Source organism: Eumetopias jubatus, unplaced genomic scaffold (assembly GCF_037043125.1).
Source record: "Eumetopias jubatus isolate StellerSeaLion01/CBP00866 unplaced genomic scaffold, mEumJub1_p1.0 scaffold_17, whole genome shotgun sequence".
In the NCBI taxonomy this organism is placed as follows: domain Eukaryota; kingdom Metazoa; phylum Chordata; class Mammalia; order Carnivora; family Otariidae; genus Eumetopias; species Eumetopias jubatus.
Window position 1 is genome coordinate 55,594,113 of NW_028274823.1, and position 16,588 is coordinate 55,610,700.

General features: G+C 40.4%; 1 protein-coding gene across 7 annotated transcripts in view; it reads left to right on the forward strand.

Annotated features, from left to right (window-relative positions):
* Window positions 1-5,926: 5,926 nt before the first annotated feature.
* Window positions 5,927-16,588, forward strand: part of MICU1 (mitochondrial calcium uptake 1) — a 239,994-nt gene continuing 229,332 nt past the window's right edge. For 2 of the 7 annotated variants that reach the window (XM_028109624.2, XM_028109623.2), the window contains exons 1-2: window positions 5,927-6,035; window positions 6,208-6,386. The gene's annotated coding sequence lies outside the window, so the exon portion shown is untranslated. The remainder of the gene's footprint in view (window positions 6,036-6,207; window positions 6,387-16,588) is intronic. The other 5 variants (XM_028109630.2, XM_028109626.2, XM_028109625.2 and 2 more) reach the window with 4 other exon arrangements.

Below are 16,588 nucleotides of genomic sequence, written 5' to 3' on the forward strand. Positions count from 1 at the left end.
GAATAGGACAGATAACTCCTGAATACAATTTATTTAAATTCACAAATTTTTAACATTTTGCTGCATTTGCTTTATCATTTTTCTTTCTAAGTCTTTGGCTTTATTTTTTCCAAACCATTTGAGAATAGATTGCATACAGCATGCCCCTTTAACTCTTCATACATCAGTATATATTTACTAAGAAAAAGGATACTGTTTTTTTTTTTTAAAGATTTTATTTATTTATTTGAGAGAGAGAGAGAAACAGCATGAGAGGGGAAAGGGTCAGAGGGAGAAACAGGCTCCCCGCTGAGCCGGGAGCCCGATGTGGGACTCGATCTCGGGACTCCGGGATCATGACCTGAGCCGAAGGCAGTCGCTTAACCAACTGAGCCACCCAGGCGCCCAGGATACTGTTTTATATAATTATCACACAGTTATCAAATATGGAAGCTACTTTAATCTATGGTCCCTATTCCTATTTTGTCAATTGTTCCAATAAATCTTTTCTAGCATTTCCCTGCAACTGGTACAAGTTCTAGTTTATTAGAATGTATGTATTAACTTCAGTAGTCAAGTCTTTATTCCCTTGTAACATGGAACAGTTAGTTCCTCAGCCTTTTTTTTTTTCTTTCATGATTGTTATTTCATAGAATGTTCCTAGTATGGGTTTGGTTGATGTTTCCTCATGATTAGATTCAAGTGATAAGTCCTTCTCAGGGTATCACATCAAGAGGCACATGATCACTGATGAAAGTGTTGCCTAGTTTCTCTACTGTATAGTTACTATTTTTCATTCCCAACAAATACACAGTATTTGGGGAAAACTCTGAAAACATAAAGATATGTTGCTTCTCATCAAGCTTTCCCCCTGGAATTAGAATCCAATGATGATGTTTCCCCAAACCAATCACTTCTGATAGTTGCAGAGTGGCAAATTTTCCAACTCCACCACTCTCTCTGTATTTACCATGACATTCTCTTTTTAGGAACATCTTTCCTCTTTCCCCCACTTCTCTCACTCTCATTAGTATAGACTCATGGATTTGTATTTTATTCAATGGATCATAATTCATCATTGTTCTTATTTTGATACTTGAGTTATCCCAGATTTGACCAACGAGAGGCCCTTTAAACTAACTCTTATTGACATGCCCCCATTTTATTTTCTGAGCATTCCTTACTTCTGGATTCCTCATTTCTTTTCTTTTCTTTTTTTTTAGATTTTATTTATTTGAGAGAGAGAGGGTGAGTGCGAGAGAGAGAGAGAGAGAGAGAGAGAGAGAGAGAAAGCACAAGCTGGGGGAGGGGCAGAGGAAGAGGGAGGAGCAGATTCCCCACTGAGCAGGGAGCCCGATGTGGGACTGATCCCAGGACTCTGGGATCACGACCTGAGCCAAAGGCAGATGCTTAACCGACTGAGCCACCCAGGCGTCCCTGGATTCCTCATTTGTTGTACCTTCCTGCCCTAGCCCTGAAATCACCTGTTTCTCTAAGAAGCGCTGGTTACTTTTCATGGGGACAGGTATTTAGAAATCAAGATCTGGGCAGGGAAACTTTAATTTTGAAGTTAGTTTTGATCATAAAATCAAAAGGAATATATATAGATTTTTACAAATCATCATATTTATGGCTGAGTTAGCTATTTCCTTTTTTTCCCTTTGTGGTAAGAAAAAAAGAAACTTTAGCTTGTTTTTTTGGATTTTTCTTATTTACTTGAATTTAATTAATTCTGGCTACAATTATTAGCAAGAGCAACTGTGGATCTTAAGTCTCTAGATAACTATGGAATATAATGTATCATCAAAATAAATTTGTGATGGAGGACTGGATAAGTTTTGACATTCTATAACATAATCTGTGGAACCCTGAAGATAAATGTAATGAAACATGGGACCTCTCACTGAATTCATTTTAAAGAAATTGAATCAAAGCTCTATAAAATAACACTTTTTGCAGTCAGATGCTTGTTGCAAAAGATGTTTTGCTTTTTACAGTGGTGTGATATGTTGAAAACTGCTGTGGTAATATCTCACATTATTATTTTTATGTGATAAAGGCAAATGAACTATTAAATGATTGAAATAAGTACATCAGTTCTTATTTTAACTGAAATTAAATATGTACTCTTTTTTTTTTAAAGATTTTATTTATTTATTTGAGAGAGAGAGAATGAGAGATAGAGAGCACGAGAGGGAAGAGGGTCAGAGGGAGAAGCAGACTCCCTGCTGAGCAGGGAGCCCGATGTGGGACTCGATGTGGAACTCGATCCCGGGACTCCAGGATCATGACCTGAGCCGAAGGCAGTCACTTAACCAACTGAACCACCCAGGCACCCTGTACTCTGTCTCTTGATAACACAGATTGGTTTCAACAATGACATACTTCTGAAATATTGAAGATGAAATAAAAAGATCATATTTTACGTGTGATAGTACTAGGGGCAAAGACCAAATTCATTTGCTTGTTGCATGTATTTCTCATTGCATTGGAATCACCTGGGTCACTTTTTAAAAATACAAATTCCTGGGACGCCTGGGTGGCTCAGTTGTTAAGCGTCCGCCTTTGGCTCCGGCTCCGGTCCTGATATCTAGCCCCGCATCGGGCTCCCTGCTCCATAGGACAACTGCTTCTCCCTCCCCCACACCCCCTGCTTGTATTCCTGCTCTCGCTCTCTCTCTCTCTGTCAAATAAATAAAATCTTAAAAAAAAAAATCCAAATTCCTGAGCTCCACCCTGGTCCACTTAAATAGTATATCTCACGATCCAGGAATCTGTATTTTAAAAATCTCCCCAGATAATTCTGAGACATTTGATCATTAAGCTGATTTGGGAACTATTGGACATGGCAAAAAAAAAAAAAAATACATTTATATCAGGATGTAAGTCTCATTATATAAATAAGCTGCCCAAGGGCAGGAACTGTGCTTATAAATTTTTATAAGCCCAGCACCTATTATGAGCCCTGCATATAGTAGGCATTTGATATATGCTTATGAAAAGAATTTTGACTTCAGATTTTATTGGAGTCTTAATACCTAGTTTGTGCATGGAATACAAACGCACATTAGGGATATTCTATACTCATGTGAGAGGAACTACTTTGCACAGCAGGCTGAAAGACAGTATTGGATTGGTGGACTGATTTCTAATACAGGATAGCTGTGTTCATTTATAACCCTGAATTCTAATGTACTCTATGCTTCTGAAAAATGAAGAAAGAATGCTTACATTTTATGATTGATCTAGTCTATACATTTCTCTGTCTTGTTCCTCTTTCCACTAAATGTTCTACTTGTTGCCAGTATGGCTAGACAAAAAGAAAATAGCAGCTAACATTTGTATGGCATAACACAGTGGTTCTCAAAGAGTGGTCCAAGGAGTCTTGGGGTTCCTGAAACCCTTTCCAGTGATCCATAAGGTCAAGACTTTTTTCCTAGTAGTAACAAGCTGTTATTTGCCTTCATCACTCTCATTCTCTGAGTGTACAGTGGAGTTTTCCAGAGGCTACATGATATGTGTATTAAAACAGATTAGGGGCGCCTATGTGGCCGAGTCATTTAAGTGGCTGCCTTTAGCTCAGGTCATGATACCAGGGTCTTGGGATAGAGCCCCACCTTGGGCTCTCCACTGGGTGGGGAGTCTGCTTCTCCCTCTCCTCCCAGCTTGTGCTCTCTCTCACTCTCCGTCTTTCTCAAAAAAATAAAATCTTACAAAAAAAAAAAAAAGAAACAGATTAGTGCAGAAAAGATATGAAAATTAGCTGTCTTCTATAACCTGGACATTAAAAAAATTTGCAGGAATGTAAAACCATGCTGCTCTTCTGTGATTTTTGGAAAATGTAGTTATTATTCATAAAATGTTATTTATATCAGCATAGAATGGGTTTATTATTTTTAATGACTGAATATTAATTCTAATTTCTAATATGCTGAGTTTTAATTTCTAACATGTTAAGTATTAATAAGTACAATACACATAAACAAAAGTTGCTTGGGATCCTCAGTAATTCTTAGGAAAGTAAAAGGGTCTAAAAAGACCAAAAGTTTTGAACCAGTGATTTATGTTTTTACATCTTATTTTGCTTTACATAGACAAATACTGCCTAAAATTAGATTAAATTACACCAACTCTTACTAATGGATTTTTTTTTTAAAGATTTTATTTATTTATTTGACAGAGACAGCGAGAGCAGGAACACAAGCAGGGGGAGTGGGAGAGGGAGAAGCAGGCTTCCTGCTGAGCAGGGAGCCCGATGTGGGGCTCGATCCCAGGACCCCAGGATCATGACCCGATCCGAAGGCAGCCGCTTAAGGACTGAGCCACCCAGGCACCCTTATTAATGGATTTTTGTTCAACATTTATGTAATGATGATTTAACTTCTCTTTTCCCTTGTTCTGAGAAATGTTTGAGTTAGCTAGTACTTAACATTCTATGGGACCCCCAAGATGTTCCATAGTAATCTGTAACACAACTGGAACTTTCCATTATGAGAGTTAATAGGCATGCTGCCTGGGATTCTTTCTTTTCTTTCTTTCTCTTTTCTTTTCTTTCTTTGAGATTGTATTTATTTACTTGAGAGAGAGGGCACAAGCAGAGGAGAGGGGCAGAGGGAGAGGGAGAAGCAGACTCCCCACTGAACAGGGAGCCCAATGCAGTGCTCGATCCCAGAATGCTGGGATCATGACCTGAGCCAAAGGCAGACACTGAACTGGCTGAGCCACCCAGATGATGCCCCTGGGGAAGGATTTCTTTATCAGATTTTTCACTTAACAGTGAGCAGGCTCTAAATGGAGAGAGAAATGGGAAAGGTTATATTGATAGTAGAGAAGCAAATAAGCAAAGATCCCTAACCCCTGTGGCAGGTAGATCCAGAGGACAACAGATTGAAGAATACTGCTACAAGCTCAGACCTTGCTTGGTGTCCTTCAGATCAGAACTGTGTCCCACTTGCAGAATTTACTGCATTACCTAGAGTCTTAGCTTCCCTCCCTGCAATTGAATACAAACTATTCATCCCACAGGGTAGTTGTAAATAAACATTGGGTTGTACAGAAAGTGCTAGCACAGTGGCATGAACACAATGATTTGTTTTTCTTAGGTTAGTGGGGAGGGAGGGTCCTCTGAGATGAAATGAGAAAATAGTTGTTTCGCTTACTTCACAATTTAACCCAGTGATAGTTCTGTTTGCGCCTTTTGTTTCCATGGTTGAGCCTTTTTCACAGCTCTGCGAAGGAAACTCTTGAAGAGGAATTTTTTATTTGAAAGTCCTCTGGTATCATAATCAAAATATTTTTATTCTGTTTCTATAGCAAGAGAGACGATCCGTTTCCATCCCCACTTCTGACAGTAACATCTTCGGAGAAAAACACGTTATTAGTAGCTTAGGGGCTAAACTCTCCCACAGGGTTACTTTGCAAAGAGAACAGCTGAAAAACCCACAGAGTAGAGGAAGTGGTGAGGTTTCTAAATTCAAAAAAGCTTCAAGGTCAGGAAAGAGAGAAATTTTACTGAAAGCCTAAACCTAAATACAGTTCAAAAGGAATAATTCCCAACTCACTGTAGTCCAGTTTTCTTTTCACTGACTCCTTTATTCTTAGTCAACACGTAAACGGGTACCAACGAAGTGGCAGTAGGCACAAAATATTCAATTTAACAGACTTTTTTGTATACACTCACGTGCGTTGGGAGAAAGGTAGCAGAGGGAAAGGCAGAGAGCTTCTAGGAGCCCTCCCGCCTTCCCGCCTTAACATTGAGGGGGCGGGGCCGGAGGCCGGGGCGGGGCCGGAGGCCGGGGCGGGGCCGGAGGCCGGGGCGGGGCCGGAGGCCGGGGCGGGGCCGGAGGCCGGGGCGGGGCCGGAGGCCGGGGCGGGGCGGGTTCTCCGTGCCCCTCCCACACGTGTTTCGCCACTATCCCAACAGGCCCAGCGGCTAGGAGAGTCACGTGAGGGTGGGCGGTGGAGGTGGAGTTTTTTCTCCGCTGGTTTTTCATCTCTATGATTATCAGAGGCGGGCGGCTTTGACCCAAGAGAATTGGCAGCTCTAGTGTGGACAGGTGAGTCCTGGGCTCTGAAGGATGTGAAGGGACAGCCATTTAGGGAGGGCGACAGGGAAGGCGGGGCGAAGCAGCTTAAGGGATCTGACCTCCGGGGCCGCCCGTTGGTCGGCTCTGGGATCCGGCGACTTCTCCGGTCTGGTGGCATAGCTGGCTTCCCTCTTGCGCTCAGCTCAGGGGCCTGAGAGGAGTCCTTAGTCGTGTCTGCTTCCAGTCCTCCGCTTTCCTTCAGCTCACCTCGTCTCGTCCCTTTTCGCTGTCCCGGGAGATCTGCCAGTGCCGAGTTCCCAACCGCAAGGTTCACTTGGGCGCCGTCGTCTCTCGCTTCTCGGACAACCAGGAGACGCACAGGTATATTTGACTGGTTCCGCTGGGATTTGTGGATGTGGATGGAATTGGGTGATGGAGTTTACACTTAGATCTCTGATGCGTAGAAATATTAATCATTAAATCGAAAAAAAGAAGTAGAAAATCAGTGGGGACCCGAAGGAGCAAAACAAGTGCAGCCTTCTTGGACTATTCAGTTTTTATCTTTTCCAACGTCTTCCTGTTCTCAGTCTCACTCAAGTTTCCTTCACCATCCCATCCTGGCCCACCATAGGATGTTTTGAGAATGAGCCGAGCGTTACTCTGTGAGAATGTTGAGAGAAGAGTTTAAAACGGGCTGTTCTTTAAGTTCCTGTCTCTGCGATCTCACGGTTTTCTTTTACTTCCCTTTCAGATGCCTAAAAAGTATTGTAGGTATTTGTAAATATAAGCAGAATAACCATTTTGTGGCTAAGGGACTAGAGTAAAATATTCCCCCTGTTGTATCTGGAAAGACCCATTTTCTTTGTTACTTTTATAAATGTTTTTATTTCAGTTTTTAAGGTGGGTGGGATATACCTTTGTTTATGTTTTTTTTTAAGATTTTATTTATTTATTTGAGAGAGAGAGAATGAGAGATAGAGAGCACGAGAGGGAAGAGGGCCAGAGGGTCAGAGGGAGCAGCAGACTCCCTGCTGAGCGGGGAGCCCGATGTGGGAATCGATCCCGGGACTCCAGGATCATGACCTGAGCTGATGGCAGATCCTTAACCAACTGAGCCACCCAGGCGCCCCTACCTTTGTTTATGTTAAAGCATTCCTTGGGGTCATGTGTGCAAGTGATCTAGCAGTAGAAGAAAGGAGTTTGCAGACAAAGTGAACCGATTTGGGGTTTGATAGGTGTGGGAGAGTTAAGGTTTAGAGTTAAGTTAAACCATATGACTAATTAATAAAACGTCCACATCTTGAGGCATAGCTGTTGCCCAGGATGATGAACAAGCTGTCTTTCTGGAGTTGGACAAGGTAATGAGCTTGTTGAGTATCACCTTATCTTAACTTTTTAGAACCTGCCACTTGTTTGTAAGAAGATGCCTCTGGCCTCCAGATGCTCTCTGTAGTCATCCTTGATAGGTGATTATCTCTTCCACTTAAGAACATCACTCTGACTCTTAAAGATAGAAAACAAACTGAGGGTTGCTGGAGGGAGGAGGGTAGGGGATGGGCTAGATGGGGATGGGTATTACAGAGGGCACTTCTTACGATGAGGACTGGGTGTTGTATGTAAGTGATGAATCACTGAATTCTACTTCTGAAACCAATACTATACTATATGTTAACTAACTAGATTTTATTTTATTTTTTTAAAGATTTTACTTATTTATTTGACAGAGACACAGGGAACACAAGCAGGGGGAGTGGGAGAGGGAGAAGCAGGCTTCCCGCTGAGCAGGGAGCCCGATGTGGGGCTCGATCCTGGGACTCTGGGATCATGACTTGAGCCGAAGACAGACGCTTAATGACTGAGCCACCCAGGCGCCCCAACTAACTAGATTTTAAATAAAAATTTGAAGGAAAAAAAAGAACATCACTCTGGCCATCTAATTATATCAAGAAAGTGTCATTGGCGCCTTCTGAGTGTCCCTACTGAAGATTATAAAACACAGAGTAATACTTAAAAAAAGAGAAGATTCAGGAGTGGGTTCTGAGCTTGGGAAGAAAGGGAAAGAGTGATAGAAGCTAACAAAAGCAAGAGAATAAAAGGATGTATTGCTGTTTTCCTTTGTAATTTATAGACTACTATATTCAGTAGAACTTTTACATTCTCAAGAGACTGACTTTCCTATATTTAAGAAGAAACAATGGTATGTAACTTCTCCCATAATGCAGTATTATGTAAAATAATTATAACTAAAAGATTTAACTGACCTTTCAGGTCTTATATTATTCAGAATTATAGGACTAAAGTAATTGATAAAGTTATTAAACCTAATTTGGTCACTTTCTTTCTTTTTTTTTTTAAAGTAGGCTTCCTGGGTGCCTGGGTGGCTCAGTTGGTTAAGTGACTGCCTTCGGCTCAGGTCATGATCCTGGAGTTCCGGGATCGAGTCCCGCATCGGGCTCCCTGCTCGGCAGGGAGTCTGCTTCTCCCTCTGACCCTCACCCCCATGTGCTCTCTCTCTCTCTCATTCTCTCTCTCAAATAAAATAAATAAAATCTTTAAAAAAAAAAAAAAAAGTAGGCTTCCCGCCTATCATGGAGCCCAGCTTGGGGCTTGAACTCAGGACCCTGAGATCAAGACCTGAGCTGAGCTCAAGAGTCAGAAGCCTGGGGCGCCTGGGTGGCTCAGTTGTTAAGCGTCTGCCTTCGGCTCAGGTCATGATCCCAGAGTCCTGGGATCGAGCCCGCATCGGGCTCCCTGCTCCGTGGGAAGCCTGCTTCTCCCTCTCCCACTCCCCCTGCTTGTGTTCCCTCTCTCACTGTGTCTCTCTCTGTCAAATAAATAAATAAAATCTTTAAAAAAAAAGAAAAAAAAAAGTCAGAAGCCTAACCGACTGAGTCACCCAGGCACCCCCTAATTTGGTCACTTTTAATCTTTAGTTTTAGTGAGTAATTTTTATAGTGGCTGCGAAACTTCCTAAAACGTTAACCAATTTTTTCCATATAGAATTGTGTCATATATTCCTTTTAAAAAGAGAAACTTTTTTTTTTAAGATTTTATTTATTTAACAAAGAGAGACACAGCGAGAGAGGGAACACAAGCAGGGGGAGTGGGAGAGGGAGAAACAGGCTTCCCGTGGAGCAGGGAGCCCAACATGGGGCTCTATCCCAGGACCCCAGGATCATGACCTGAGCTGAAGGCAGATGCTTAACGACTGAGCCGCCCAGGCGCCCCGAGAACCATCTTTTTTAAGAGAACCAATTTTTTAAAAATTTTACTCACAACCCCCCCAAAACAAAAATAGATTGTTTTTGTGCCAAGTGAAAAAGTTGATTCTTTTAAAATAGATTTTCTCTACACTTTGAAAATTATGATAAAATTGTTAATGCTTTTAAGACATTAAATATTGGTATCTGAGCATATTTGAGAAGAAAACAGGCAGTATTTTTAAATGTTTTCTATTTCCTATTATAAAAGTGTATGTGCCTGCTTTTGAAAAATGGAAACATTATGGAAAATATAACATTGAAATTCGAAATCCTAGTTTATCTTTTCCCCTGCCAGCAGGTAACCACTAGTTCCTTTTGGATATTTGGGAATCAGTATGGAAAAGTAGAGTCTCAAGTAAAGCTCCCTGGGAGAGATGGTACTAATAGCACCAGGCTTACATCCTACAGCCTTAGAAACTCCAAAAGAGAGAGAACTTCCCTTTCTCTATGATTCCAACAGACTACCATATGGGAATTTCATTAACCTGACTGTGTCATTGCCTATCCTAGAGGCAATCTCTATGGCTAGAGTGACAGAATGCTTTGTGTAGTCAGGGTTGGATCTTGTTCTCACCATGGAGTGGGGTATAGGCATACAGTTTTAAACCACATGAATTAAGAGTAAACAACATCGGGGTGCTTGTCTCGCTCAGTCGGTAAAGCATCCCCCTCTTGTGGATGTGAGTTTGAACCCATGTTGGGTGTAGAGATTACTTAGAAAAAAAAAATTAGGCAACCAAAGTATGGTTCTTCTTTAGGAAAATTGAGGTGTCATTTCCTGGAGAGGAGAGAAAGGTTGCTGGACAGACAAAAACAACATATGTTCACTGAAATAATTTTACGTGTATTTGTTTTTTTTTAATTTAGAGAACTTGCTTTCCTTTCCCGATATAAATTAATTGTATTTTACAGTTTGAGTGTTATTTTTTTTAAATGTCTATTTTTTTAAATGTCTATTATTTTATTAACTAATGGAACTTGAAGTTTAAACTCTTCAAGTAGGGGCACCTGGGTGGCTCAGTTGTTAAGCGTCTGCCTTTGGCTTAGGTCATGATCCCAGGGTCCAGGGATCGAGCCCCACATCGGGCTCCCTGCTCCGCAGGAAGCCTGCTTCTCCCTCTCCCACCCCCCCGCTATGTTCCCGCTCTTGCTGTGTCTGTCTCTGTCAAATAAATAAATAAAATCTTTAAAAAAAATAAACTCTTCAAGTAGTATATATTTGTTATATGTTTAGTACCTGTGCTCTGGAGTGTTCAGTTTTTCTAACTTTATATTATATACACAAATATATTGTGTATTTAGCCCTTTTGTTAAAATCATTTATTGGTAAATATTTTTATTACTGTGGGTAAACTTGATTAACAAATTGCAGTTTATAAATAATATATAAAAATGTTCTGAGTGGGCGCCTGGGTGGCTCAGTTGGTTAAGCGACTGCCTTTGGCTCAGGTCATGATCCTGGAGTCCTGGGATCGAGCCCCACATCGGGCTTCCTGCTCAGCAGGGAGTCTGCTTCTCCCTCTGACCCTCTTCCCTCTCGTGCTCTCTATCTCTCATTCTCTCTCTCTCTCAAATAAATAAATAAAATCTTTAAAAAAATAAAATAAAATTCGGAGCTCCAACCCAACCTAGAAAGCTTAAATGCAAGACCTGAAAGGGTCATACTGTTTCCAAGAAACTTAATTATGTCCCAGAACTAAGCTCAAGAATAGATATTGGAATACAAAATATCCAAACCCAACAAGGTAGAATTCACAGTGTCTGGCATGCAATCAGAAATATGAAGCATGCAAAGGAGCAGGAAAATATGACTGACCTATGATGACAAGAAAAAAAAGTCAAAACCAAAACAAGTGACAGGTGATAGAATTAGTAGAGAGGGATATTAAAAGTTTTTATAATTATATTTCATATGCTTAAGAAACTAGAAGAAAGATTAAAAAAAAATTTTTTTTTTTTTGAGAGAGCATGTAGGAGCAGGGGGTGGGGGGAGGGACAGAGGGAGAGGGAAAGAATCTCAAGCAGACTCCATGCTCAGCACAGGGCCTTACTTGGGGCTTGATCTCAGGACCCCCCCCTTCTCTTAGGTTTTATTTGTCAGAGAGCATGCGCAAGCACACTCAAGCAGGGGGAGCGGCAGACAGAGGCAGAGGGAGAAGCAGTCTCCCCGCTGAGGGAGCCCGATGTGGGACTCGATCCCAGGATCCTGGGAACATGACCTGAGCCGAAGGCAGACGCTTAACTGACTAATCCACCCAGGTGCCCTTGAATCAAGCTTTTAGATGTAACTCGCCCTCGATCCCAGGACCCTTATTAGATCATAACCTGAGCTGAAATTAAGAGTCAGACATTTAACTAACTGAGCCACCCAGGTGCTCCCAGAAAGATTGAGTATATTAAATAGAAACATGGAAGATAAGAAAAAGACCAAAATGTAGTGGGGGAGGTTGTGCATGTGCAGGGATGGGCGTATGTGGGAACTCCTTGTACCTTCCACTCAGTTTTGTTGTGAACCTAAAACTGCTCTAAAAAATAAATTTTACTGTGCCTGGGTGGCTCATTCAATTAAGTGTCTGCCTTTGGCTTGGGTCATGATCCCAGGATTGTGCCCTGCATCTCTCCCCCTGCTCATGCTCTCTTTCTTAAATAATTAAAATCTTTAAAAAAAATAAATTTTATTAATTAAAAAGAAAAAGACCAAAATGGAACTTTTGGAGATCTAAACTATAATGTCTGAGATGAAAAAATACACTAGGTGGGATTAATGGCAGATTAGACATTAGGGGAGAAAATTATGCCAAAGCTCATAAAATATACAAAATAATCTATGAAGAGTTCTTAATTTGAATTTGATTATGCTTTTATTTTCTTTAAAGATTTATTTATTTTTGAGAGAGCAAGGGAGCGAGTGGGTGGAGGGGCAGAGGGAGAGGGAGAGAGAGAATCTCCAGCAGACTTCCTGCTGAGTACAGAGCTTGACATGGAGCTCGATCTCATGACCCTGAGATCATGACCTAATCTGAAACCAAGAGTCAGACGAACCACCCAGGTGCCCCTTGAATCAAGCTTCTATTTATTTATTTTTTTTAAAGTTTTTTTTTTATTCATTTTTTAACAGAGAGACAGCGAGAGAGGGAACACAAGCAGGGAGAGTGGGAGAGGGAGAAGCAGGCCTCCTGCTGAGCAGGGAGCCCGATGTGGGACTCGATCCCAGGACCCTGGGATAATGACCTGAGCCGAAGGCAGATGCCCAATGACTGAGCCACCCAGGCGCCCTCAAATCAAGCTTTTAGATGTAACTTGAGTATATAGGAAATAAAGGGACTGGAGAAACATTTAAACCATACTAGGAGGAAGCAACTAGATAAATCCAGAATTTGAGAAATGATGCAATATAGTTGCCCTGTTCTCCTTTTATTCCTCCCCGACCCATCACTGGCATCATCAGTCTACTTTCCATTTCTATGAATTTCACTACTGTCCTCATATAAATGGAATCTTAAATTATTTGTCTTTTTGTGACTGGCTTATTTCACATAATGTCTTTAAGATTGATCCATTTTGTAGGATGTATCAGAATTTCCTTCCTTTTTTAAAAAATTATTTTTGTTGTGGTAGAATACACACAATATAAAATTAACCATCTTAACCATTTTTAAGCGTACAGTTCAGTGGTATTAAGTACATTCAGATTCTTGTGATACCATCACCAACATCCATCTCCAGAACTTGCAAACACATGTTAAATACATCTATTAGGTAGTAACTCTCTATTACCACTCCCCCCACCCCCTGGGGCCCTGGTAACCATGATTCTGCTTTCTGCTTCTGTGATTTTAACTACTCTAGGTACCTCATGTAAGTGGAATCATACAGTGTTTGTTTTGTTGAAACTGACTTTTTTTTTTTACTTCGCATAATGTTCTCAAGATTCATCCATGTTGTATCGTTTGTCAGAATTTCTTACCTTTTAATGGTTGAATAATATTCCATTGTATGTATAAACCATATATATAGATTTTATTTATTTGAGAGAGAGAGAGAATGAGAGACAGAGAGCACGAGAGGAAGGAGGGTCAGAGGGAGAGGCAGACTCCCCGCTGAGCAGGGAGCCCAATGTGGGACTCGATCCCAGGACTCCAGGATCATGACCTGAGCCGAAGGCAGTCGCTTAACCAACTGAGCCACCTAGGCGCCCCTGTATAAACCATATTTTGTTTATCCATTCATCTGTTGAAGGGCACTTGGGTTGCTTCCACTTTTTGGTTGTTGTGAATAACACTGCTATGAGGGGCGCCTGGATGGCTTGGTCGGTTGAGTGTCTGACGCTTGGTTTGGCTTGGGTCATGATCTTGGGGTCGTGGGATTGAGCCCCATGTTGAGCCCTGTGTTGGGCTCCCTGCTCAGTGGGGAATATGCTCGAGGTGCTCTCTCTCCCTCTCTACCCCTCCCCAACCCCATATGTTCTCTCTCTCTCCCTCTTTTTCTCTCTCTAAATAAAATAAAAATAATAATGTTGCTTTGAGTATGGGTGTGCAAATATCCCTTCAAAGTCTCTGCTTTCAATTCGTTTGGATATATTCTCCAAAGTAGAATTGCTGGATCATATGGTAATTCTGTGTTTAATTTTTTGAGGAACTGCTATATTGTTTTCCATAGCAGCTGCACCATTTTATATTCCCATCAACAGTGTACAAAGATTCCAATTTCTCTAATACTTGTTTTTTCGTTCATTTCCTTGATTAGAATAACAAGATTTATGGTTAGAGTCTTACTTTGCATTTTGATTGTTTGCATTAAAAGAAAGATATTTAGGTGTAATATACTTACATAATGTCTTAGGGAAATTTATGTTACATAATACAGTTTTTATTTGAATTATCACCATCAGCAGCATGCTGTTATTAACTTCCAAACAAATATTTATTCATAATTTACTGTGTTAGACACTGTGTTCAACTTTATACAAGCATTTTCTCATTTAATCCTCCTCATAGTCATTTGCAGTAAGTGCTATTATCCCTGTTTTATGGAAGCATAAAGTTGCCAAGTCAGGAATCAAACACAAATCTGACTGACTTCAAAATTAATGGCCAGTAAGAGGTCAAGTTAGTAAGTTCTAGTATCTAGAATTAATGAATTAGCTAGATTACCTCTTTTTTTTTTTTAAGATTTTATTTATTTATTTGACAGAGAGAGACACAGCGAGAGAGGGAACACAAGCAGGGGAGCGGGAGAGGGAGAAGCAGGCTTCCCGCTGAGGAGGGAGCCCGATGAGCGGCGATGTGGGGCTCGATCCCAGGACCCTGGGATCATGACCTGAGCTGAAGGCAGATGTTTAACGACTGAGCCACCCAGGCGCCCCTTAGCTAGATTACCTTGATACAACTTTCTAGTCCTCAGCTTATAAAAACAACAATACAAACTTATCTACATGTTCAGTAAAGCTTTAATTTATGATCTAATTTTGCTAATTAAATCCTAAAGTTGAAAATAACATCTTCAAGTAAGCAAAGGAAAATCTTAAAAAAAAAAAAAAGTACCTGGGGAATAGAAATTGGAATAAAGATAACAAAGGTAGGACAATATCCAGTGAAATATCTCATATTGCTGTCACGGTAGCAGGTTGATTTCTAGAGAGAACATAAATACAGACAGATTGTTATAAAGGAGTATCTATAAAGATGTCTGTTGCTGTGAAGACTAAAAAGAAGTTCCACTGAAATTGTTATTTATGTAGAAAGAGACTTCCTTTGGCAGAAATATATATTATTCTTGCACATTGGTCCATAGCACTGATCAATTCTTTGCTGTTGAATGGGACTCTGAGTAACATATCATGGACCCACAGTTGAGTTCTGACATGGAATTATTGTTCATTTTAATCCTGGTGCCCCATTTTCCATGTCTGAAAATCAGATATAGTGCAAATGAGAGATGTTCATTGGAGCTCTTATAAAATATAGAGTTCTGTGCAAATGCAAGGTGACATGGTTATTAAATATTGATTCCTTTGTTCTGTCTTCACATATCATTTCTATATCACAGGAGGATTTAGAGCTTTTAATTTAATAGGGAAGCCTGTAAAGTATCCTAACTCAGGGTTCTGTAGTGCTTGTAATGCACTGTTGTTGATCAAAGTTTTATATTTTCCTTATTTAAAAAAATTTTGCTCTTTCTCAAAAAAAATTTTGTTTTCTTCTTCAGACTTTTGTAGAATTAGGCATAGTCAGCTGGTACTTTTATGATACGTTCCCATGTTAAAGATTTATGGACAAAGCAAACAGACTTAGCAATGAATGAATTAGCTAATTAACAAATTACAAATAGGGACATGGTTTCAATAGACCATTTAGGTTTATGCTGTTGTATGATTAGATTAACTCAACCTAATAACAGCTTTTTGAATGGTTGAGTGTCTTTTTTTTTTTTAAAGATTTATTTATTTATTTGACAGACACAGCAAGAGAGGGAACAAAAGCAGGGGGAGTGGGAGAGGGAGAGGGAGAAGAAGGCCTCCTGCTGAGCGGGGAGCCCGATGTGGGGCTGAATCCCAGGACCCTGGGATCATGACCTAAGCCAAAGGCAGACACTTAATGACTGAGCCACCCAGGCGCCCCTGAATGGTTGAGTGTCATTATAAAAGAATTTTATATTATCTATATTACATCTAGATATAGCATATATAAAGAACATGAAACATGAAACATGTATGTATACTTTAAAGAATAATTGTAAAAGTGAACCATGTAGGTAACCATCATCCAAGCCAAAAAAGAACATTCCCATCACCTGAGAAGTCCCCCATGTGCCTTTTCCTAATCACAGCCCTTTTCAGGAGACAAATTACCACCCACAATTTTGGTGATAATCATAGGTATGTGTATCACTACACACTTTATTTGTTTTGCCTTTTTGGGGGCCATATATATATATATATATATCATTTCACATAGATGAAATCTATATATATTCATGATTAGCATGCTTCTTCACTCAACATTACATTTGTGAGACTTACCATTTGTTACTTGTAAAGCATTTTTGGAGGGATGCAAATTTTCCTAAAATTAATCTTGTGATTCTCTACTTTTTTCTTTTAAGTTTATTTATTTTTTAGTAATCTCTATATCCATTGTGGGCTTGAACTCATGACCCCCCCCCCCCCCCAGATCAAGAGTTGCATGCTCTTCTGACAGCCAGCCAGGTGCCTGTCAATTTTTTTTTTCTTTTTTAGGAACTATTAATAAAGTTTGGTTGTTAGTCCTCTGATGGTTATAGGAGTAGCAACTGTTTTGTCCCTCTCTGGACTTGGTAGTG